At 40.1% G+C, this 25,154-nt stretch overlaps 1 pseudogene; it reads right to left on the reverse strand.

The window, feature by feature from the left end:
• Positions 1-5,520: 5,520 nt before the first annotated feature.
• On the reverse strand, positions 5,521-24,673 carry LOC149188288 (protein FLX-like 1; annotated as a pseudogene).
• Positions 24,674-25,154: the final 481 nt, after the last annotated feature.

Genomic DNA, 25,154 nt, shown 5'->3' on the forward strand with positions numbered 1-25,154 from the left:
AGGCGTTGGAGAAAATCAATATATTTATTTATGGTACATATACTTATTTTCGATGCATAAATATTTTTAATGCTTTCAAATATTCCATAGTTCAAATTTTCTAATTTCAACAAACTTATATGAAATTTTGGGTAAACTTAGCTAGAAAATATACTTAGAAATAAAGCAAAAAAATAAAAAATTTACACTACTATGCTTGTTTTTTCACTTTCCAATTTAAAAAACAAATAAATATTTCTTAGTGATTTAATAAATTTTAAATTAATATATCCTATATTAATTTTATATAATTAAAAAAAACACATATCGAAGTACTAAATCTTAGCATACTAACTGGAAGAAAATTCAAGTAGTGGTTAACGATCACCATTAAAAACATAAACTATAAAAACGTTACATGAATGGATTAAAAGGGCTTTAAATTGCTAAAAATTATATTTAAAGTTTACATTAAGATTCATGTTTGTTCAACCTATGAATAAAATCCCTTCAAAATATGTGTCGCGCATAGCGTAAAAACTTTCCATTATCATTATTTCAATTTAAGTTAAAGATCGGGGAAACATGCTGCGCGTAAAAACGCCAAATCTAATAGCATTCAAATTGCGTATAATAAAATTCCTTATCCAAAAAATTAAAGAAAAAAAATTCGAGAATCTACATTGGCCGCATGTTGCCTTATCCAAATTTATAAAAGACAATTTAAGAAAACGGAATTGAACAATCTAAAAAATCCACAACTTATGTTAGCCACATGTTTATCCAAAATCATAAAATGACAATTGAAACTTCTTGCCCAATGTCCCACCTTGCCTTCCGACTGCGGCATTCTATAGATAACAGAAATAGTCCACACATTGAAAATTGAAGCGTTTTCAAACCGTGAATCTCAATTATTAATAGATATTTTGAAATGAGATTTTTAAATTTTTTTATTTAATTATTAATAATTAACCACACACATTAATATATAAGATAGGGAGTTGAAAATTATTTTAAAAATTATTATTTTTTTCCCTATAACATACTTCAATCTTATTTTTATTAGTCCTTGCTATTTGGCAATGGGATGGGACTATAGTAATTGGAAACTAGTTCTTGCCATTGCATGGAACTATAGTAATCGGAAAAGAGGTGGTTATTATTAGTTGACCTGTTTATTAGGGCCGGTTAATTGGGTATAATCAAAGTTTTTAGGCATATAGTCATTTACCGTCTTATTTGGTCTCTTCCCGAGGCAGGGAGGCGAAAACATTATGTTATAATTATTTATTTGTTTCTAATCACAATTAGACAAGCACGACAAGTTGTTGGAATATCTAATTCCTACTTGTCTCTAGTTGTGATTCTCACTAAGTAAAGGAGTCTATTCCTAGTAGTTAGGAACCATTTCCTAGTTTGTTGTGTGGTTGAGAGATTTCCTCAACCAATAGATTGTGTGTCTAAAATAGTCTCCCTATATTAAGACAACACTTTGTATATATGTAATTGTATTTGATTAATAATATGAATTTGGATTCTCGGTTTTCATCTTGGTATCAGACCCTGTGAGGGCCTGACCCCTCCTGGGCTAAGGAAATAAAAGAGTGTATTTTCTTTTTCTCTTTATTGTCTCTTCAAAGCAGGCACCGACAGTGGGCTCAAATTGACCGCTGGCTTACTTTGCCTCAGTTGCCAGATATGCTGATTAGAATCGCAGAGCACCAAATCCTGGCCTCATGGTGTCAGGCACGGAAGCCTGAAACTCGAGGATAGCTCAGGGACGAGGGTGAATGGCGAGAGTTTGAATCCTGTGCTCTCCACAGGTAGAGATAACGATAGCAGGCTACAAATGCACCGAGAGCCAGAGAGAGTAGACAGTCCAAATCAGGCTTTGAAGAGAGCGTTATTCGAGAAGAACCCCATCGTGCATACCTTGTCTGTGAAAAGGCATTCAACGAACGAAAATAATCTCTCTATCACATCGCGAAAACCCTGCCGGCACCGGTCTGCTATGCTTGTGAGGGACATCTCCACAAATCTCCAATGGGAGAAGGTGTACCAATATGAAATCCCTGTCTTGGCATGGATACTTGCTATCAATTAAGTGGATTTTTTAAATTGGTGCAGTGAAGCCAGCGTTCATGAATTCTCCAAGTCCAAGATCCTTGCCATTACCCAGCTTTTCGATCAAGAAATCCAGCCAAGAGTTGGCTGAAATCGATAGATTTGCAACAAGGGATCTGAGGCGCCTGCTCGCTCTGGATTAAGCATGCTGCCTCTATTCTAGCCTCTAATTTTCCTGAATGTCAAGGTAATATTATAGGTCTTCAAGCGCTCTCTCGTTATAAGGTTCTTCCAATATTTTTTGGAGTGAAGAATCTGGTCCTGTAAACTTCCAAGATTTCTTGTGCCAAGATGTGGAGCACATTCTTACACGGTAGATTATGAACAAAATCAATAGCGGAAACGGCATCTGCTCTGTCATAGCAGTTCCATCCCAAAGGGGATATACTGGCTATAACTGGAGGAGGTAGCAAACATCGATCAGAATCGAGTTCCGAGAATTTGGATTGAGCTTGAATATGAGGAATGAAAAAGTATTTAGAGTTGGAATGGTGTTTAGCGTTGCACTTAGGATTCAGAATTTATCAGACTGCAGAGATATAGAAATTTGATGCTTTGTTAATTTGATTTTTTTTTTTTATTTCTTGGAATTATGGATAAAATTATTGTGCCTTATTGAGCCTAGCTAACTCAATTTAGGTAAAGTTATTTTGTTAGAATTCGCGACTCTAACAAATGATGACATGTTAAGCATGGAGTTCCAAGATTTAATTGACAAAGAAAAAGATGCCCAAGATGTGAAACGAGCAACAACAACGATCAAATTATGATGGACAACGAGGTGAAAGTGTGAATTTGTTCGTGTTTGTGGAATAGACTCTATTATGTTGTAATGTGAATCACAGTTGTAATGTAAACAAGTCTAGGATGTTTTATTGTGGTCTTTGTAAACTATGTACCTGGTAACTCCAGAGTTGGAGTGTGAAATGTAAGCCTTGTAAGGCATGTGTATCCCCATATAGTTCGTGGTAATATAAAAACCACTAACAGTGAGAGCCCTTGGTGGCATGGTTGAGGGTGATCGGTTAAAACCCAGAGCATGGTTACGGGTTTCGACAAAACTTGGGTTAGCAATGATGGAGGGGGATTTACAGGTACAGGTACAGGTGTGGAGTTATAATGGTTGGAAGAACAATGTATGCGAAGGACATCCTACAAGACTAGTGGTTGCAGCAGTTAGTACCCATGCAATCCGGTGGATGGTTGCTCCTTTATATGGGCATCAACATATTCTTTTTGGTATATTTGACCACAACTATATTTTGCAAACTGATATCGAGACAAGTACTCATTAAGGGGGAGTGTTGGAATATCTAATTTCTACTTGTCTCTAGTTGTGATTCTCACTAAGTAAAGGAGTATGTTCCTAGTAGTTAGGATCCATTTCCTAGTTTGGTGTGTGGTTGAGAGATTTCCTCAACCAACAGATTGTCAGTCTAAAATAGTCTCCCTATCTTAAGACAACACTTTGTATATATGTAATTGTATTTGATTAATAATATGAATTTGGATTCTCAGTTTTTACCTCATGATGTTAGCTTAATGCTAACATTATTTCCTAGACATGTAATGTTTGGGATAATGTTCACTGATATCTCATATCATTATTTTTTCATTTTGTGGAAACAATTGGCTTATTTCAGACAGGTGGCCTACTTGAAATTGGCGAGCCTGCATGAAAACACTAGAAGGTGGCGTGCATGAAAATGCATGTGGTGACACTGCATGAAAATGCTGGAAAAAGTGGCTAGCGTGTAACAGCTACCAGCAACATGTAAGAACTACTAGCAACATGTACCAGCTAGCAATGTGTACTAGTAGCTAGCAACATGTACCAGCTAGCAACGTGTACCAGCTATCAGCTTATGAAGATGATTATCTACTGCTACCTTTTCTTATGATGCCTTTGATGCCCATGTTGCTAGACCTTAAGTTGCTTATTTGGTTAGATCTACTGATGTTGGTAGTGCTACAATCACTGGTGTTGGGATCTCCTGATTACAATAAAATAGAGTTCTCAACATATATTCACAAATATGTGACTCATCAATGGGTATCAATAATTGTGGGTTTTTTGACTTACCTTGAGGTTGAAGCTCAAGTTCACTTGAAATATCATTTGCACTAGCATCATCAGAGCATGTAGAAATTCTTAGGGCTTGTCAATAGTCCTTGCCCTAGGAAGTCACAGTGGAAACTCATCGACCTATTGCAGAACCTAGACCCAAGCAAAGGGATGTTGGTCGAACTTGAACTACCTTCGGATATGCATTATTTGGAACATAAGTAGGGTCTGGAATGGGCCCCTCAGGTATCGTGTGAAAGAAATAGTGTTCAAGTTTTTCTTCTCGATCTGAATAACAAATTTGTCTTCTGTACTCTAGGGTTATACGACGATATGCATAGTGAAAGAAAGCATGTTTATCAGTTTTCCATGGCACATTCTCTACATCGACCTCTATGGAAACCCTCATTTCTTCAACCTTGGGTATCAAACCCTCTCCTGTGCTAGAAACCCTAAATCTTTTATCATTTTTCCTCCTTTCTTCACCCTTTTCGGATCTGAGACCCTGTAAATTGTGCCCAGATGATGTTTCCTCCAATCTCCTCATCTGCTTGCCCTTGTTCTGAAGGGAAACCATCATGTTGGATACACTCAACTGAAAGAATGAAAAATTCTACAAACAGAAATTCAGATAATATATAGATTGTTCATTGGATTTCCTCTTGTTGTTCTTGGTAGTTTGATAAATGAATTAGCCATCACCAGGTCAATCTTTTTTTCCAAAGGTTACCACTGAACTGAGCAGAGCAGGGCAATTGATTGCGAGTTTGTAAGGAAAGCAATTACGAGCAGGGCAAGCGATCTTAATCATACTAAAGAGAATTACTGGTTCGATTGAATGGGAAGGGGATAGAAGTAGGTAAAAAATTGATAGGTAAAGGCTTATAGGGCACTTTCTATAGGGTGATAAAGAAACTAATATTATGTATGCCTGTTGTATCTTTCAATTGAAGAGAGAGTCAAGATGCGGTTATTCCTTACCTATGACTTTGAATTGATGGACAATGGGCACACAAATCACTTTCTACTGCCACTTGTTTCATAATCAAAGCTTCTAACCTCCCACTACAATCCAAGGAGTAGTATGAGTAGGTCCAGCATTCCTGGTAGCATTCGAGTCGAGAGAATTCCCAACAATACAAAGATTATTTCTAGCAACAGTTTCCAAATAAGTTATGGGATCATTTCAAGCATAATCCCGATACCTAGAATTTCCAGGAGCACAAGGAGGGCTAGTAGTGGCCGCACTGGCATTATTCCTGGCACTTCCCTGAACATTTCAATTAGCATTCAAAAACGGGAAGTTGGACATGGCCTAACAACATTAGTTGAACCAGAATTCCCTGGCATCATTCATTCCAATCATCAGTTGAAACGGGATTCCCATGAGCAATTGAACCAGCGGCATAACTACAACCAGCATTCCAAGCAGAAGCATTTCGATCATTCCCTGCAATTGAATTCGAAGTAGGCCCAGCATCAAAACCAGGAGCACTACAATCAACAACATCACGACCAACATCCCTAGGATAATTTCCAGCATCAGTAAAAAATGGGATTCTCTCAGCATCAGTTGAATAGGTTCATTCCCGAGAGCATTGATTCTCTCAGCATTAGTTGAATAGGTTCATGCCCGAGAGCATTCTTAGCAGTCCAATCGATCAAACACGAGATCATTCTCAGTGGTTCAATCGATCAAACAAAGCAGGGTTCGCAGGGTTCCTGAAGGAAAGGTAAGGTTGGTACAATGTGGTGACTAATGGAGAATAGTTTGGTATGGTGTGGTGACTAATGGAGAACTCAGGGGACGTGTGAAATGCATGCAAGCTCCTCGTGACAAATCTAGTTTGATAGTTTTTGTAAGTCCTACACAGGGACTAGCTGCCTTGCAACTCTTCTTTTTTTCTTAAAAACCACATAAAATTTATCTTTATTATCTCAATTATGTTTCTATGTGTAACCATGGTGAATCGTAGTTAGAGTGAGCAACTATAGTTATATTTCAATACTTTTCTGTATTATTTATTTGGCACATTAATTGATTAAGTCCATGGTTAATATTTGTTGCTTGAATGTCATGAAATAGTATTATATGGTTAGTATATGGTTCATGGTTAACCCTTTTACTTTTGGATTCCTCTGAACCCTCGCCAAGGACCACCTGGTGTTGTGGGGAAAAGTATCCGACTCGGAATGACCCTATCCCTACTCTAAGGGTGATAGTTCCTTAGCAACAACTGAAAGTAAAGCTTTGGTATTTTCCTTTATGAAAGTACAGAGAAGGAAGAAAAGATTGACCAACCGATATCCTTCGCTTTTGTCGATCTTGTCTTCTCTCTTCGTCCCTTACTCCCAGCTCCTTGTTCTCTTGCCGGCCCAGCTACACAAAGATCCTTCACAAACAAGATAGGGAAACTACAAGAAACATGTACTCATAACTGATGCATGGATTAGAGTGAATCAGATATACAAGTAAATACAATACATCAATGCAATACAAGTATATAGGAGAACATTCAAAGCTTTATTGATAGAAGTAAAAGGTTCTGAGAAGGTTACAACCATCAATGGCTCCAATCCAGCAGCACCTCCCCAGCAGCAAGAAATCTCCTCTTCTCTTCTATAAAAGCAATCGCCCAATAGCTCTAACTGTAAACCAACAACACTTCCTTGCTTGCACAAAATTCCAGCCTCCTTAGACCTCATGAGAGAGCTCTATATATAGGAGATTTGGAGAAAGGATGAGTCAGCTTGAGGCTGGCATAAAGCTGACTAGTGTCCTCTCCCACTTTAGTTAATCTTCAGTTCTTGAGTCCACTTGGAGAATCTTGCTTCCACTTGGAGATCAAGACCTTCTTACTCATCACAGGGCGAATCCCTTGAACCAAGTGTCAGTTTGGAAGCTTCCTGGGCAGTTGACACCTTGCAGAATGACTGTGCCACTTGGCCAATCTCGCCCAGCGCAGGTAGCCTTCATTGGAGTTGACTTCCAGCGCAGGTACAAAGAGGAGCAGTTGACATTCAGCGCAGATGCTCAGTGGAGCAGCTGACATGATCCAAAAATAGCCTGTTTTTGAGTGTTTTCAGGTGGAGAACTGATGGGAAGTGTTGTGGTTTGCTGACCTTGTTCTTCTAGGGGTAAGAACAACATGTTTAGGGACTGAGGATCCCTGTAATTATTGACATTTCATGCTCCATGCTGTGAGGCACAAAAATGTCTATAACAGTTGCCCCCTAAAGTATGAGGTCGTTTATCGGGTGAAATGCTTTATCTAGAGGGTCCGAAGTTCATTCCAGTGCTGAGGAGGCGCCCTGTAATACAATACAATACAATACATTATTTTTCATTTTGTTTTCATGATCTAGCTGAGCCGGGCATTCCCACACTCAGCTTTATAAATACATTTTGGTACATAGAACAGACGATCGTCTGATGGTAGACTGATAATTCTCTGCTGAAATTATCATCCTTTGAATAGGATGATCATCTGCTGCAATGATGTACATGACAAATGCTTTTATATTTCCTGAATATATATTGCAGCCCGGATGGATGAAACTAGATCCGGGGTCTTCAAACTCGTTCGATCTTCACTCTAAGTACAAGTCGATCCATGTGAGAATTGCGCTGAAGTCGAACATGGAAAGACATCGCTTGATTACCGGTCAATGATGAAAATCATTAACAAGCGCGAGAGGAATCACCGATAATGATAATGACCCTCAAGGTACTGCAGTACAATTCACGTGGCGTGAATAAAGGACTTGGCGTCGAACGCCACGCAAAATCTTCTGGTCGAAGGTCATTGATGTATACTTGTCGCCGGAAGTGAGAAACTTGCCATTGAGGCATGCAAGCTTCAAAGTACTGATGGGGTTGTTCCTAGGTCAACTTCTTGGATAATGAGCTGAAGTCGACAAGAAGCGATCTGTCAAAGGAGGGCCTTAATGAATCCCACATCAATGACACGGAACGGAGCTAATGATTTTAGTGGAGGTGAAAACAAACTGTGACATATGATTCAGGGTGGCGATCATGAATGGATGAAGGATAATGTATGGCAGTGGATGGGACACGGTTGACACTTTCAGAATGACCTCTCTTGAACATATAACGACACTGATGCGATGGATCGGTAGCATTACCCCAAATGTGGATGGTTTGGCGAGGACCATGGTGATGAGACCGGTGAATGAAACAACCCAACCCGATGTGGTACGGAGGAAAAGTGTCATGTTCAAGAGCGACTTGCTACCATTAAGCTTTGATGTTCTCCCAATTTTTCCCCAGTCATTTCTGACCAGTACCTCTTTATTTTTGTCAAGCTTGAGGAGGATAACATATGCTTGTTTTATAACCTGCCCTTCGGGCAAGCCCATCGCTATGATTTAACGAGCTTAGCGATAGGGAAACTTGTTCTCGTCTAAAGACAAGTTTGTCGCTATTTAGTCATTTTAACGAGTCTAACGACAAGGAAAACTCGGTCCTTTTCATTTTTAGAGAGTCTGAAAAGGTACATAAAGTCAACTCCAGAATTCCTTTTTCGTCATCTAATCCCTTAAGTCCGAAAAAGTATAAAACAATACAGAAGGGATGAATTTTCGATTGCTTTAACGAGCCGAACAAAACAAGCGCTCGATCTTTTTGTGCAATAATCCCTCAGGTCCAAAAAGATTAAAATTTAGAGCAGGGATAGCTCTTCCGGTCGTTTAACGAGCTGGAAGGCCAAAACTCGGCAAACTTTTCATATTTTACGAGTCAGTGAAAAGAGCTCAAAGAAGACTCGTCTTTTGAGGAACGAGTGACAAACAGGGATAACAACAGATTCCAGGTACAGGTTGGAATTTTCCAATCACGGCAGTGTCACAAGGATGGCTAGGTGAAATCACTCTTCGCAGCTGTTTCTCAAAAGAGGTAAACACACAAATGGAGGTGAATGATCGGCCAAATGAAAAGTGGATGTGACGGTGCACAAACACGACCAAGGCTTTTATGGCTGATGAATTTACGATCTCAAAAGGTTATTTACCGGTTCATTTTTTCTGAATGAGCTTGAACTCTAGGGGAAGATTGCTCACAACTTATGTTTATTTTTTAACGAGCATGAACTATGTGCTAAAACTGCTCGAATCTTGCGTTTATTTTTTAACGAGCATGAACTATGTGCTAAAACTGCTCGATCTACCAGTCATAGAATAAGAACGCCTCCTGTGAGATAGCTATTTTTTAAGGAGCTTTATCTCACGAAGCTATGCTCCAATTTTGGCAAGTTTTTACCTTTGCCCCACAGACTTTCTTCATGTAAGGTCGGAATCGGCTAATCCTACGAGTTTAAAGGGTTAGACCTACAGGTTTAAAGGGAGGACCTAAAAATTTAAAAAATAAATAGTCGTCCCTCGCTCACATTCCAAAAGTTTGCATGCCCCCAGACATAGGATAGAATTTCGAGGCTGCCCCTCCTCTCCCCTACCTCTGTTTTTCTTTGGGTGTTCACAGCTACTTGTCATCTTGCTAATCTAACGTTAACGATACTAGTCTTCTCGTTATTTTAAGGGGTCTTACGCGGTACTCAGTCTTCCCGTCGGCCCAACTTTTAACGAACAGCTATTTGTGACAAGAGAAGAACACTACTCAAAGACAAAACATTGGTATTATTGAGGGAGGCTTGTCTCTTTCTTATTATCCGAAGAGGGTTCTATTTGCTGCCGCAAATCAATCTCTTTCTTCGGCGATGTCTATCATTGGGTTACTCAAAGATGGTTACTCTCTGTCACAACAATAGAATCTCTTTCTTTGGAGGCTGCCCCTACTTATCCTTCAAAACATTTGTTTTAATGGGTGAGGCTTGCTTTTCCCCAAAGACAGTTACTTCTTGCTGTCACAAATAGACCCCCTCCTTAGTAGAGCCCACCTCTTTAGACAAAGGGAGCGACCGCTTCGCTCACATAACTTTGACAAAAGAATTTTATCCTAGAACAACCCTCCTTTCCACTGCCGGACGGGGTACGGACTAGTCCATTCTTCTGCGGAAATTCTACCTTATACCCAGGGTTTCTTCTGCCCGAAGCAGACCAGGGTGCATGCCCCCTGGGTTCTAGTCTTTCTTTCCGAATCACTCGCACTCATCGGGAAGGAGGACTGGGGGTGGAGGCGTATCTTGAGTGAACAGACCATTTAGGATTGGTATTTGACTATTTGCGATGCGAGATCCCGGAAATGAAAGTTGGTCTACGAGCTTGACCATCCTTCCTTCGTGTGGAAAACACATTACTCTAAAGAGTGAGGAGACTATCACTCCCATGCAATAAATATAGTCACGTCCAAGGAGTAGGTTATAATCCAAGGGTCCCTGGACGACCATCATGTTCAAATTGACGGTCTTCCCTTTCAATGTAACAGGTACATTGGGGAGGATTCCTAATGGTCGACTGGTTCCTTTATCAAAACCTGAGAGATTTCTTAACTCAGGTAAAAGCGCCGGGGAACCCAGTGCTTTCCAAGCAACAGAGGAAAGGATACTCACAGACGGCCCCTCATCAATGATAGTACCAGCCATAATCATTCTATAGATATGGACAATGATTCTGAATGGTATACTGGCTGGTAACATGGGTCTGCCTAGTTGATTCCAATCAAAGGATACAACCAGGTTGCTTGGTGGTGGGACTGAATATACGGCCGGGTATGACCCTGATGATGTTCCTTCCTGCGATAAAGGAATGCGCGCATTGCCCTGACGCTCATCAGAGTCGGTGCTAATGAAAAGAACCTGGATGGTGTCATCCTTATTCTCTTCAGTGAGGGTGTCGCATGAAGATGACTCTTCGGCGACGGTGTCATTTGAAGATGGGTCTTCAATGACAGAGTCATTGGACGATGAAACCTCTGAAGGAAGAACCGGGTCAACTGCCGTTTCGACCTTTAGACTTTCGTCTGGTCTGGATTCAGTAGGTTCATTCTCAATGACCGACACTTCAGCTGACCACTTGGGCGGGTCAGCTGGATTTTCAATTATCAAGGGATTAGGCGCGAGTTTTTGGTATCCAGGAGGAAGTCGTAACGGTGAAACCGGACGATCTTCCAAAACTCTCTTTGCCTCATCTAAGAATGGACATTTGTGGATGGCATGCTTGCCTTCACACAATACACAGGGTGATCTTGGTCTCCCTCTTCGTCCTTCACTCTCGCTAGTTGACGGACTGCAATCAACATGACTATCAGAGGTTGATGCTACCAGATTGTGCAACCTTGGGGACCAGTCCCTTAGTATCCGGGGAATACAAGGACAATCACGATGGAAGTGGGTCCCTTTGCAAATGACACATGGCGATTTAGGCCCGGTCGGTGCAGTGTGTGGGTTTTTGTCAGCTGTCTCCTGCTTGCCCCCAGTCGCCTTCGCCATAGGCTCCTTCTGCTTCTTTTCTTTCTTCTCCTTTTCCTTCTTCTCCTTGGGAGGCTGACTTTTGCCAGCTCTACCTCGCGAAGATGAAGGATCAGAGGAAGTATTGTAAGAAGTGGAAGGCTGGTGGGTAGTTCTAGAGTGTTCTGACTGCTGATTCGACTGCTCAGGATTAGTGGCGATCTGGACTACATTAGTTGAAAAGAGCCATACAGGGAGGCCGATTGTCAATCCTGGAAGTGACAATGTTGCCATATGAGGCGCACCAACATCTCCCCAAGAGGAGAAGGGATTTGGACTTCCGCCAAGGTTGCCTCCTTGGTTGGTGGGCTCCATACTTTTCAACTGAAAGATCAACGTGGGAATAACAGGTGATTTTGTTCCGCTTAAAATAAATTTTATTAACGACGCTTTTAGACACAAACTTGCTTTTTCATGTTTTAAGAGTCGAGAAAAAGCTAAAGATGACTCTAGTCGCCTTCGATGTTTTAACGAGCCCGAAGTGACAAATGCTCGGTTGGACTTTTTCAGTTATAGAGTTTGAAAAGGGCTAAAAGAAACTGCTCTGGAGATCTAGGCAGAGGGTGTGCCAAACCTTTCGCGAAACCACAGAATACGTTTTACGGTATGGGTGGTCGATCTTCGTGAATGCTGTGTTCACTGCATCGCGATCAGTAGGGCGGTCGACACGGCTTCTTATGGATAAAGGATAATTGCCTATAGGGGTCTCCCAATATATACTCGACGGTACGTGGGAGCACAAGTCCGTATTAGTGCCACCGACTCTCAGGAGGAACCACCCACCTTCGTAGAGATCGACAGTCACTATGTTTAACGACGCCGGAACACGTCTCTACCTAGACTTCTAAATGTTTGCGTTATGTTACAAAGCGTTGTTATGTAAATTGGATTTATTTTAATGTTGATCTTGCTTAGCAGTTTGCCTTTAAGGATCACCACGAGATGTATATATACAACTTCCTAAATGCAATCTAAGATGAGAAGCAAAACTTTTCAATCTTTCAACTTTGAAAACCTTAATCTACTGAGGGAAAAGAAAGAGATCAACTTTTCTCACAGATCATAGAACACACACTAAATGCACTTTTTCCTAAATCAACAAACTGTCAATAATGCACATGCACAATGCAGATATTTCTTTTCTTTATCCTTAATGTTGATGTAAGACAAAAAGGAAACTGTTGTATAACTTTGAATCTAATTTCAAGCGAAAATAAACAAGCTTGTCCAAAATCAAAAGACACCTTAAGATCGACTTGTTTAGACACTGGAAATGTATAGATTCAAACCATAAAATGAAAAACAAACAAACTCAAACAGCCATGAACAGTAATAAAACTAGCTCCTAAGATCACAAAGACACTTTTACAGTTCAAGATCTAAGAGGCCACAGCTATACTGGTTTGCTTTTCACAATGGGAAACTGTAACTGAAACAAGAAATACTAAAAGAACAATCACAGTTTCATCACACAACTGAGGCGGAATAATGTCAAGGAAAGTTGGTTTACAGCAAGTACAAATGACAAGCAATCAGCAGCAAAATAACAGTGAAAACAGGGCCAAGACTCAGTAGGAAACCTCAGGAAGACATTGGCTAACTGGCTCAGCGCAGGCTCTGGTCTGTCAAACTAACTTTCAGCGCAGTTCCCGAAGGGAGTACCTGCGCTGAAATGCAGACTGCCTTTGGACAGGCTGCACTGAGACACGAGAGTTGCATTTACAAGGATTTCCGGGTCATAAAAAGCTCAAAAATTCACTGTTTTTGCTGAAATAAAAAGCTATAGGTCAAGTACAAGTTAAGGGATGATCAAGAGGATGAAAATCTATCACAAAGAGCACAAGAGTCTTTTGTAGATCAGCTCTTCAAATCATGAATCTGCTCAGAAAATGAGCAAGAGTAGCAGCCCCTCTACTTCGCTTTTGATATAGTCAAAAGCTTTTCGATTTGGTACTCTTTTCTTCAGGAAATGAATAGCAAAGATACTACAAACACCAAAAAGATACTAGGCTCCCCAGTGGAGTCTCCAGTTTGTTGTGGGGAAAAGTATCTGACTCGGAATGACCCTATCCCTACTCTAAGGGTGATAGTTCCTTAGCAACAACTGAAAGTAAAGCTTTGGTATTTTCCTTTATGAAAGTACAGAGAAGGAAGAAAAGATTGACCAACCGATATCCTTCGCTTTTGTCGATCTTGTCTTCTCTCTTCGTCCCTTACTCCCAGCTCCTTGTTCTCTTGCCGGCCCAGCTACACAAAGATCCTGCACAAACAAGAGAGGGAAACTACAAGAAACATGTACTCATAACTGATGCATGGATTAGAGTGAATCAGATATACAAGTAAATACAATACATCAATGCAATACAAGTATATAGGAGAACATTCAAAGCTTTATTGATAGAAGTAAAAGGTTCTGAGAAGGTTACAACCATCAATGGCTCCAATCCAGCAGCACCTCCCCAGCAGCAAGAAATCTCCTCTTCTCCTCTATAAAAGCAATCGCCCAATAGCTCTAACTGTAAACCAACAGCACTTCCTTGCTTGCACAAAATTCCAGCCTCCTTAGACCTCATGAGAGAGCTCTATATATAGGAGATTTGGAGAAAGGATGAGTCAGCTTGAGGCTGGCATAAAGCTGACTAGTGTCCTCTCCCACTTTAGTTAATCTTCAGTTCTTGAGTCCACTTGGAGAATCTTGCTTCCACTTGGAGATCAAGACCTTCTTACTCATCACAGGGCGAATCCCTTGAACCAAGTGTCAGTTTGGAAGCTTCCTGGGCAGTTGACACCATGCAGAATGACTGTGCCACTTGGCCAATCTCGCCCAGCGCAGGTAGCCTTCATTGGAGTTGACTTCCAGCGCAGGTACAAAGAGGAGCAGTTGACATTCAGCGCAGATGCTCAGTGGAGCAGCTGACATGATCCAAAAATAGCCTGTTTTTGAGTGTTTTCAGGTGGAGAACTGATGGGAAGTGCTGTGGTTTGCTGACCTTGTTCTTCTAGGGGTAAGAACAACATGTTTAGGGACTGAGGATCCCTGTAATTATTGACATTTCATGCTCCATGCTGCAAGGCACAAAAATGTCTATAACACCTGGTGACATGACAACATTGTTAAGAGTGAAGTTAGATCCACGACTGTTTCCGAGAAAACTAGTGTCCATTCAGATCTACTAGTCCCACTAAGATGGGTAACTATCTTACAAACAAACAATTCAAAGTAACTTGTGTTTTCCTTTATGAGAGATAGATGGGAGAGAAGCAGAGAGCACCAACCTCAGTCTTTCGCATGGCTCCTTGCTTGTTTCCTCTCTCCTTTGATAGAGCTTTTGGCACTCCTTTCTCACTTGTCCCACTTCAAAGAACACCTGTAGAGTCAAGGCAGCAAGATACCATCAAAGCATAGAGATCTAAAATAATAAACAATATAGGATCAGATGTACATTAACCATACAAATGCATACACAAATACAAGATTCAGAAATATACAAGTATATGGAGCAAAACTCAAATAGATTTATTGATAGAAGTAGTAGAAGAGAGGATTACAACCCAGCTATCTGATCCAGCGCTATCCTCCCATCATGAAATCCCTCTTCACCTCATGTAAAGCTAGATCACCCAACAATACAATGTTTCACAGAGAAACCAACAGCAGTTCCTTACAAAATATAAAATTCTAGCCTTTTGATCTCTAGTATGAGGGATCCATATATAGATATTTGTAGGGGGGTGAGTCAGCTTCTAGGATTTTTATTACTGTCATTTCACTGATAGTTCTTGGTTCCACTTGGAGATTTCATGATCTCTTACTCATCCCCGGGCGAATTTAGAGAGGCAAGTGTCATATGAGCAGTTTCTAGAAGATTCGCTGGGTTTCCACCTAGAAAACTACTCTGCCATTTGTCTGGTCTCGCCCATCACACCCTACAAAAGGTATTTTCAGTATGAATTGCACCCCCCATGTGCAATAGTTGAGATGCATCACGCCCTGACCATGGAGCAGGTGAGATGGTCTAGTTTTGACCAGTTCTGAGCAGTTTTTGAGGGAGAACTTCTGGGAAATGATGTAATCAGTTGACCTTGTTCCTTTAGGGTATGAAACAACACTTTTAGGGGTTTAGAAGCCCTTGCTTTATGGACATATGTGATTGTGGTTGCAGTGCCCAAATATGTCTATAATAGTTGCCCCCTAAAGCATGAGGTCGTAAATCTTCTGATGTCGGGTGAAATGTTTTATCATGGGGATCCGAGGTTTTTCGAACTGGAAGGTGACCTGTAATAAGATACAATACAATACATTATCTTCACAATATTTTCATGATCTAGCTGAGGCGATCATTCCCATGCTTAGCTTTATAAATTCATTTTCATGTACATATGATAGACAACCGTTTGTGTGGCAAACTGATGATTCTGGTAGAGCCATCATCCTTTAGCTTGGATGATTATTTATGCAGCTATGATGTACATTTGATGTCTTTATTTTCCTGAATATATCATAGCCCGGATGGATGAAACTAGATCCAGGCTCTTCAAACTCGTTCAATCTTCGTCCAAAGTACAAGTAAATCCATGTGAAAAGATGTTCTAGTGTCGAACATGGAAAGACATCGCTTGATTACCGGCCAATGATGTAAGGTTTTAACAGGCGTGAGAGGAATCACCGATAATTATGATGATCCTCAAGATACTGCAGTACAATTCACGTGGTGTGAATACATGAGTCAATGTCGAACACCACGCAAAATATTTCGATCGAAGGCCATTGATGTAAACCTATCGCCGAAAGTGAGAAACTTGCCATTGAGGCATGCAAGATTCAAAGTACTGAAAGGGTTGTTCCTAGGTCAACCTTTTGGATAATGAGCTGATGTCGACAAGAAGTGACCCGTGATAGGAGGGCCTTAATGAATCCCACATCTATGACACGAAACGGAGAAAATGATTTTGTGGATGTGAAAGCGATATGATGATACAAGGTTCAAGGTGGCAGTCATGAAGAATGGAGCATGAAGGTATTGCAACAGATGAGGCATTAGTTGGGTTGGTGAATTCTCTAAGCGACTTCTCTTGAACATATCAATGACACTGAAATGGATTGGTAGTGTTAACCCAAAAAATGGATTGTACGGAGGACCAATGGTGATATGACCGGTGAACGGAATAACCCAATCCGACTCAATCATGGTGATGGAGTGAAAGTGTCATGTTTAAGAGCGACCTGCTACCAATAAAGTTCTTCAAGTTTTCTTCGCAATCTTTCCCCAGTCATTGCTGACTAGTACCTCTTTATTTTTGTCAAGATTGAGGAGGATAACATATGCTTTTTCTATAATTTTCCCTTCCGGCAAACCTGTCGCTATGTTTTAGTGAGCCTAGGGACATTGAAACTCGCTCTTGTCTGTATGGACAAGTTTGTTGCTATTGTTTTAACGAGTTTAACAACAGAGATAACTCGGTCCTTTTCAGTTTTAGAGAGTCTGAAAAGAGATGGAAAGGAAACTCCAATAGTCCTTCTTCATAGTATAATCCCTTAAGTTCGAAAAAGTATAAAACAATATGAAAGGGATGACTTTTCCGATCACTTTAGCGAGCCGAAAAAGACAAGTGCTTGATATTTTTATGTAATTATCCCTCAAGTCCAAAAATATTAAAATATAGAGGAGGGATGGCACTTCTAATCACTTTAACGAGCTGGAGAGGCCAATTGCTCGACAATCTTTTTATATTTTACGAGTCTAAAAAGATCTTAAAAGAGACTCGTTTTTGAGGAACGAGTGATATTTTCGGGTAGCAGCTGGTTCCAAGTAAGTTTGGAACTTTTCAATCATGGTAGTGTAAAGAAGGTGGCTAACAGGATCACTCGTCACAACTATTCCTTAAAAGGGTAAACAATCAAGTGGAGGCGTATGATCGGCTAAAAAGTGGAGGTGATGGTAAGAACATGACCAAGGCTCAAAAGCTGATAGTAATGTGATCACAAAGGTTATTTACCGAAGGTGGGTTCATTTTTTAATGAGCTTGAACTCTGGGGGAACATATGCTCATCACTAGGTTTATTTTTTAACGAGCTTGAACCTCCTGTAAACCTGCTCGTGGAAAGTGGGTTCATTTTTTAATGAGCTTGAACTGTGGGGGAACATATGCTCATTGCTAGCTTTATTTTTTAACGAGATTGAACTTCGCATAAAACTACTCGTGCTAGTCATTTAATGAGGATGTCTCTCATTAGTAGGTTCATTTTTTAGGGAGCTTGCCCCATGCGAAACTTTGCTCCAAGCCTTTTGTACGCAAGCTAGGAATGACCAACTATTGTCCCAAGGGTTAAAGAACTACTGGGGTTAGGTAGGAAAACTCTTCCTTTACTTTGCCGGTGCCATTTGGCCCTTGCAAAGGTGAATGGTTGACCAGACCAATCAACTAACTTAACCTGTTGAAGTTAGTAAACACTACGGGGTTAGAGTTACACTGGTCACCTTTGACTTGCGTAAAAAAGATTTGCATGACCCCAGTTATAAAGAAAAATAGAGTTTCTAGGTTACCGTATGGAAGTCTTTGCATTAGTAAAATTGTTTCATCCGTGTAGCAACCAAAACACTTCCTTGGCTTCATCCATCAAAATAGACAAAGGTGAATGGCGGGAGCTTCCAATCACATAACCTTTGACGAGGGAATCCTATTCCAGACTGATCCAATTTTCCTAAACGGACGGGTGTGTCAGATTGGTCATATATCCTACGCGGAAACCTACCTTATATCTGGGGTTTTCTTGTCGAAGCAGACGAGGGTGCATGCCCCCTGGGTTTAGTCACACTCACCGAATCACTTGTGGTCATCAATCAGATGGACTGGAGGTTGATGAAACATTCCTTGTGCAAAAATACTAGTTAGGGATGGCACTTGACTAGTAGTTGTGTTTGAACCGAGGAATGAAAGCTGGTCAATGAGCTGGACCATTCTGCCTTCATACGGAAAACACATCACTTGAAAGCGTGAGGAAACAATAACTCCCATGATGTAAATGTAGTCACGCCCAAAGAGTATATTGTAATTTAGAGGTCCTTGGAATACCATCACGTTTAGATGAACATTTTTCCTTCTCAAAGTTATAGGAAAATTTGGAAGGATCCCTAACGGTCGACTGGTTCCTTTATCGAAGCCTGACAGATTTTGAATCTCAGGCAGAAGCGATGGTGAACCAAGCGCTTTCCAAGAAGTTGAGGAAAGGATGTTCACAGAAGCCCCTTCATCTATCATAGTGCTAGATATGATCATTCTATAAGCTTGTACTATGATCTGTTAAGGCACATTGGATGGTAAGAGGGGTCTCGCTAGTAGATTCCAATCGAAGGAAATGACTAGATTGCTTGGAGGGGGGATCAGATAAATGACCATATGAATATCTGATGAACTTCCTTCATGTGGTAAAGGAACGGTTGGGTTGCCCCATGTTCATCAAACTCTGTGGTAAAGGAACGGTGTTGTTCTCATTCTCTTTGGAGACTATATTATCTGAAGATGGACATTCTGAAGACAAGACTGTGTCAACTGTTGTCTCGACTTGTTGACTTTGGTCCGGTGTGGACTTAGAGGGTTTATCTTCAACGATAGATGTTTCAACTGACAACAAAGGTGTCTCAGTCAGATTTTCAACTAGCGATGGATTTGGTAAGATTTTCTTGTATCCAGGAGGAAGTCGTTGTGGTGATGCAGGACGGTTATCCAAGACTCTTTTAGCTTCGTCCAGGAAAGGACAACAGTGGAGGGCATGATCGCCTTCACACATACCACAAGGAAATTTAGATTTTCCTTTCTGTCCGTTTACTTCATTTTCACTAGTTGATGGTGTACTCTCAACATGATCATCAGAGGTTGAAGACACCGGATTGTGCAAGCAGGGAGACCAGTCCCTTAGGATCCGTGGGATGCAAGGACAATCTCGATGTAGTGGTCTCCTTTGCAAATGACACATAGAGATTTAGGTTTGGATGGTGCAGTGTTTGGATTTTCGCCAGATGATGCATGGTTGCCCCCTTTTGTCATTGGCTTCTTCTTCCTCTCCTTCCCTTTCTTCTTCTTCTCAGTTACTTGGTTTTTAGTGTTTCTAGTTTCACCAAGTGAAGATGAAGAAGGAGAGGGAGAAAGAAATGAAGTAGAAGGTGGGGGAGAAACTTCAGTATCATCTGGTTGCTGGTTTGATTTCTGAGGAATCACGGTGTTTTGAACGATAGAGGTCAAGAAAATCCATACTGGCAGGTCAATTGTGAGTCCTCGAAGGGACAATGTAGCCATGTATGGAGCACCAATATCTCCCCAAGAAGAGAAAGGACAAGGATTCCCCCCAAGGGGAAATCCCTGATTGGTAGACTCTATTTTCTCAACCCAAGACCAACGAGGGAACAGTGATGTTATTCTGATTAAAATAAATTTTATGACGCTTTGACACAACTTTCTTTTTCAATTTCTCAGAGTCGAGAAAAAACTAAAGATGACTCTAGTCGCCTTCAATTCTTAATGAGCCTGAAGTGACAAGTGCTCAGATGGACCTTTTCTTTTAAGGAGTCGAAAAGGAATGAAAGTGACTACTCTGGAAATCTAGACAGAGGGATTACCAAACCAATCGCAAAACTGCAATATACACCTTAGTGGTAAATTATAGAGAAATTACCAAGGACTTTACATATGATAGTCAATCTTCCCGAATGCTATGTTTAGTGCATTGCGATCTATCGTGTGGCAGATACAGCTTCCTAAGGATAAAGGATATCAGCCTATTGTGGTCTCACAATATATACTCGACGGTACATGGGAGCACGAGTCCGTACTGGAACTTATTATATCAAAGCGGTGGAATCACCCAACCTACGATGAAAACGATAGTTACCAGGCTTTATGACGCCGGAATACGTCTCTAGCCTAGACTTCTAGATGTTGTGCGTTAGGTTCCAAAGCGTTTTTATGTTCATGGAGGTTTAGTTTACAGTTGATCTTTCTTAAGACGTTTTCCTTTCAAGGTTAACTGTGTGATGTAGATATACAATTCCTAAATATGCAATCTAAGATGATAAACAACCATTTATTTTCTTTTAGAAATGAAAATCCTAGCTACTAAGGAAAGAAGAGTAAAATTATTTCAACATAGAGCAGAGAGCACACACTAAATGCACTTTTCCTAAATCAACTTCTACATGCAATCCAAATGCAAATGCACATGCATGTATTTGTTTTTCAGTTCTCTTAATGTGAGAATGACAAAAAGAAAACTAAGTATAGATCTGAACTACTTTTCTTCAAAGCGACGCTTTAGCAATTTCTTTTCAAAAATGAAAGGAAGACTAAGATGACACTTTCACTTTTGAATGGAAAACTGTTTTCGACACTTCAAAGAATTGGCAATTCAAATCAAATACAATGGCAAAAGTGTAATCGACTATCTAAAAGAGGAAGACTTTATGACAATTTTTTTCTTGACTGAAAATGACAGTTGCGACATTTTCAAATCAAAATATGACAGTTCGATTAAGCTACAATTTGCAAAGGAGGACTGTAAATGATGAAAAATATATAAAAAAACATTTACAGTTCCTTATCAATGGAGGCTGAATAATGTAAAGGAAGAGAGTTTCAATAGTGATATACTGATCATAGACAACAAACTACTCAATAGAGCTGAAAACAATGAAGAAAAAACCAAAATTTGGAGGCAGAAAATGTCTCATTCAATCATCGCACCTGTCCTTAAGGGAAACCGGGATGCATCTCACCTGCAGCATACGGGAGGTGTGATGCATCTAGACTGCTAGTAAGAGATAGTGCGATGGTCCAGGGACGATATTGAGTTTGGTTTTCACCCACAGTTTTTAGCTAAGTTCAGCGATTTAAGTTGAGCTTATGATAGATAGTAAACACAAAGTATAGGGGCTGATCTAATCAGGTTATTTGAGCTACCACCAGGGCACTTAGGATGTTTGCAAGTCAGATGTTTAGTTCATAAACCAACCTAGACATTGACTAAAGTAGCATTGATCTACTTTGCAGTTGCATAGCAAAATTAGTTCAAGGGCTAGCTGGCTTAACTTCAGGCTCCGTCTGTAGTTTATAAAGCAAAAAAAAGTAACAAACAAACAAACTATTCGCTCCCCAACAGAGTCGCCATTTTGTTTCAGAGCTGCTAGTCCCACTAAGATGGGTAGCTATCTTAGAAAAAAACAATTAAAAGTAACTTGTGTTTTCCTTTATGAGAGATAGATGAGAGAGAAGCAGAGAGCACCAACCTCAGTCTTTCGCTTGGCTCCGTGCTTGTTTCCTCTCTCCTTTGATAGAGCTTTCGCCACTCCTTTCTCACTTGTCCATTTTCAAAGAACACCTGTAGAGTCAAGGCAACAAAATACCATCAAAGCATAGAGATCTATAACCATAAAAAATATAGGATCAGATGTACATTAACCATACAAATGCATACACAAATACAAGATTCATAAATATACAAGTATATGGAGGAAAACTCAAATAGCTTTATTGATAGAAGTAGTATAAGAGAGGATTACAACCCTATTGTCTGATCCAGTGCCATCCTCCCAGCATGAAAGCCTTCTTCACCTCATGAAAAGCTAGATCACCCAACAATACAATGTTTCATAGAGAAACCAACAACACTTCCTTACGAAATACAAAATTCCAGCCTTTTGATCTCTAGTATGAGGGATCCATATATAGATATTCCCAGGGGGGTGAGTCAGCTTCTGGGATTTTGATTAGTGTCATTTCACTGATATTTCTTGGTTCCACTTGGAGATTTCATGATCTCTTACTCATTCCTTGGCGAATTCAGAGAGGCAAGTGTCATATGAGTAGTTTCTAGAAGATTCTCTGGGTTTCCACCTAACAAACTGACTCTGCCATTTGTTTGCACCTACAGAAGGGTTTTTCAGTATGCATCGTACCCCCCATGTGAAATAGGTGAAATGCATCCCACCCTAATCATGGAGCAGGTGAGATGGTCCAGTTTTGACTAGTTCTAAGCAGTTTTTTAGGGAAAACTTTTGGGAAATGATGTAATCAGTTGACCTAGTTCCTTTAGGGTATGAAACAACACTTTTATGGGTTTAGAAGCCCTAGGTTTATGGACATATGTGATTGGGGTTGCAGTGCCCAAATATGCCTATAACAAGGACTCTAGATTGTTAGCGCTGATTGGATAGTCTAATCAACCCTCTAATCAACCCTCCTTAGGATTTGCTGGGGATTCAACAATTGTGTCCTAGCATATTTGTACAATTATTATTTTGTTGTACTTTTTTAAAAGGTCACAACCATTAGCCGCAATTGATGCTATCAATGTGAGGGTATTTCGTATATTTTCCGATTTTCGAACAACCTTGGCACATTTATTTACTATGCCTTAAAGAAACTTTACTTTTAATTATGGAGTTTCTTATGTTTCCCTTTTAATGATAAAATCGTATTGAAGAACGTTATCTGGGTGCATTGATATTTTTAGTCCCTATTGTTAGGCACAGGAATATAGTAATCAAAATGGTCCAGTTAAAATTAGTCGATGTCAAACGTATCTAAGTATTTCATCGTCTTATCTAAGTTTTTCCGCCGACTTATTTTTGAGGAGCAATAAAATTTCAATAAAATTTTTGGCCATCTTATTTGGCCTCTTCCCGAGGTGGGGAGGCCATAAGAATGGATATTATCTCATATGTATTATTCATATTTCGCAACGGAAAACTAATGCTAGCATTAGTTCACATTATTAAATGATATCTAGTTACTGAAATTATAAAGCAAAAATAAGGTTGTATCATCTATACTTTAGCAACGATATGCATAGATCTATTAGATGTTCACTGCTTCAATCATTTTGGCTTGCTCAAATCATCACATCTGGTTGTTGACGTGACATATGGTTGTTGGTGTGCCTTGCTAGAATCATCGAGACATCTTGATGTTGGCTTTCGTGACATCTGGTTATTGGTGACTAGTGACAGTTGCTCACTAGTGACATCTGGCTGTGGGGACTAATGACATTTGTGCATATTTCTGGAGAGCTCTTAAGAAGCATTGGCCGAGGAGAGCTCTTAACCAGCATAGTAAACTGATCCATTCGTCGAACCACCCAGCTCCACTATGCACTATTTTCAGGTCATTCCTTTCTGCAATAGATTGGGGATGGTTATGATCCCTCCCTATCATGTACCTCACTGCTACTAGGCTGAAGCAGATCTTACTACCATTTATATGAAGCTTAGTTACCACAAGAACTAGAATTTCCTTCTTACCACCTTTCTGGAATTGCTTCATGGCCATTGAAATCAAGTTTTTCTCCATGGCCTGACCCTGTTCTAGTTGGTCAGCACGTGCCTTCTTCTCATATTCAATGGAAGTTCTGTAATTATACATTCAATAGTAGAATGCAAAAATACACTCATCATGTTAGGAGTGCTTTACAAGTTAGAATTACAAAACAAATCAAAAAAGAACTTTTCAAAACAATTTGGCAATTCAAATGTAAGAAACGCAAAATAGGTATGACATGCATATGAGCAGTTGCATAATATTATAAATGAACATTTGAATAGCTACAAGAACTACAAGAAGTTTACTACCTTGCTCATTGTAGCTCTTGATGCAGGCTTTCTATCTCTGCCCTCATTACACCCACCTGTTGCATATCAACTCGTGCTCTTGCCAAATCTTGTGGGAGTGCTTGCACCTGAGCTGTCAATTCTTGCCTTGCAACACCCATCTTCTGATTATCTTCACGCAACTGCATAAGTTCAACTTTAATTGGCTCATTCGCATGAAAATCCGCTTCTAGCTTCATGGATTTGTCATACAACTCTCTGAGTTGGTGCTCTTTATCAGCCTGCATGTTACCATCTACATGATTCAAGTGTTGCAACTACTGCTGCGGGGCAACAAATTCTTGTTGTAAAGCTACATGAGTGGTAGCAAGCCACTAGTTCTCCATAAGCAATCCCTGAATCTCTTGATGCTGAGTTGCATGCTTCTCCTCTAATAGTGCGGGATGTGGATGCAGAGGGCATGGTCCTCTTCCATAATGCCTCATCCACCAATGCCATCGACACTCAAGCCATTTTATGAAGCATCATAGGGCTAAATTACCATCCATCAACTTACTAGGATGAGGATCTTACCAATTCTCCACATGAAATTGAAATTTGTCTTTAGTATCCAAGCTTAGGGGTTTTCATGCATACAAGTATCTTTGGTAGCCCGCCTCGTCTATTACCTCGGTTTTTAAACACGTATTCACTCACAAAGTCGTGTGTTACCTTTTCGCTACAACATACCTTGGTGTTTAAACAAGTATTCACTCACAAAGTCGTGTTTCACCTTTTTGCTGCAACAAACAGTAAAATAAGTTCATTTCCGGAAATGTATATCATGCTTTTTACATTGGTCATTTTTAATATTATTTTAAATGAATAAAACTGGTGGAAATTTGATCATAGCATCTTACTCTCACTATCTAGGAGTATGACTCACTAGATCTTCGTATTCAAATGCCCCTTGATGACCATACAAAA

Source organism: Pinus tabuliformis, chromosome 3_1, assembly GCF_031772625.1.
Source record: "Pinus tabuliformis cultivar Carrire ecotype Pingquan chromosome 3_1, CPIR1, whole genome shotgun sequence".
NCBI classification, from domain to species: Eukaryota; Viridiplantae; Streptophyta; class Pinopsida; order Pinales; family Pinaceae; genus Pinus; species Pinus tabuliformis.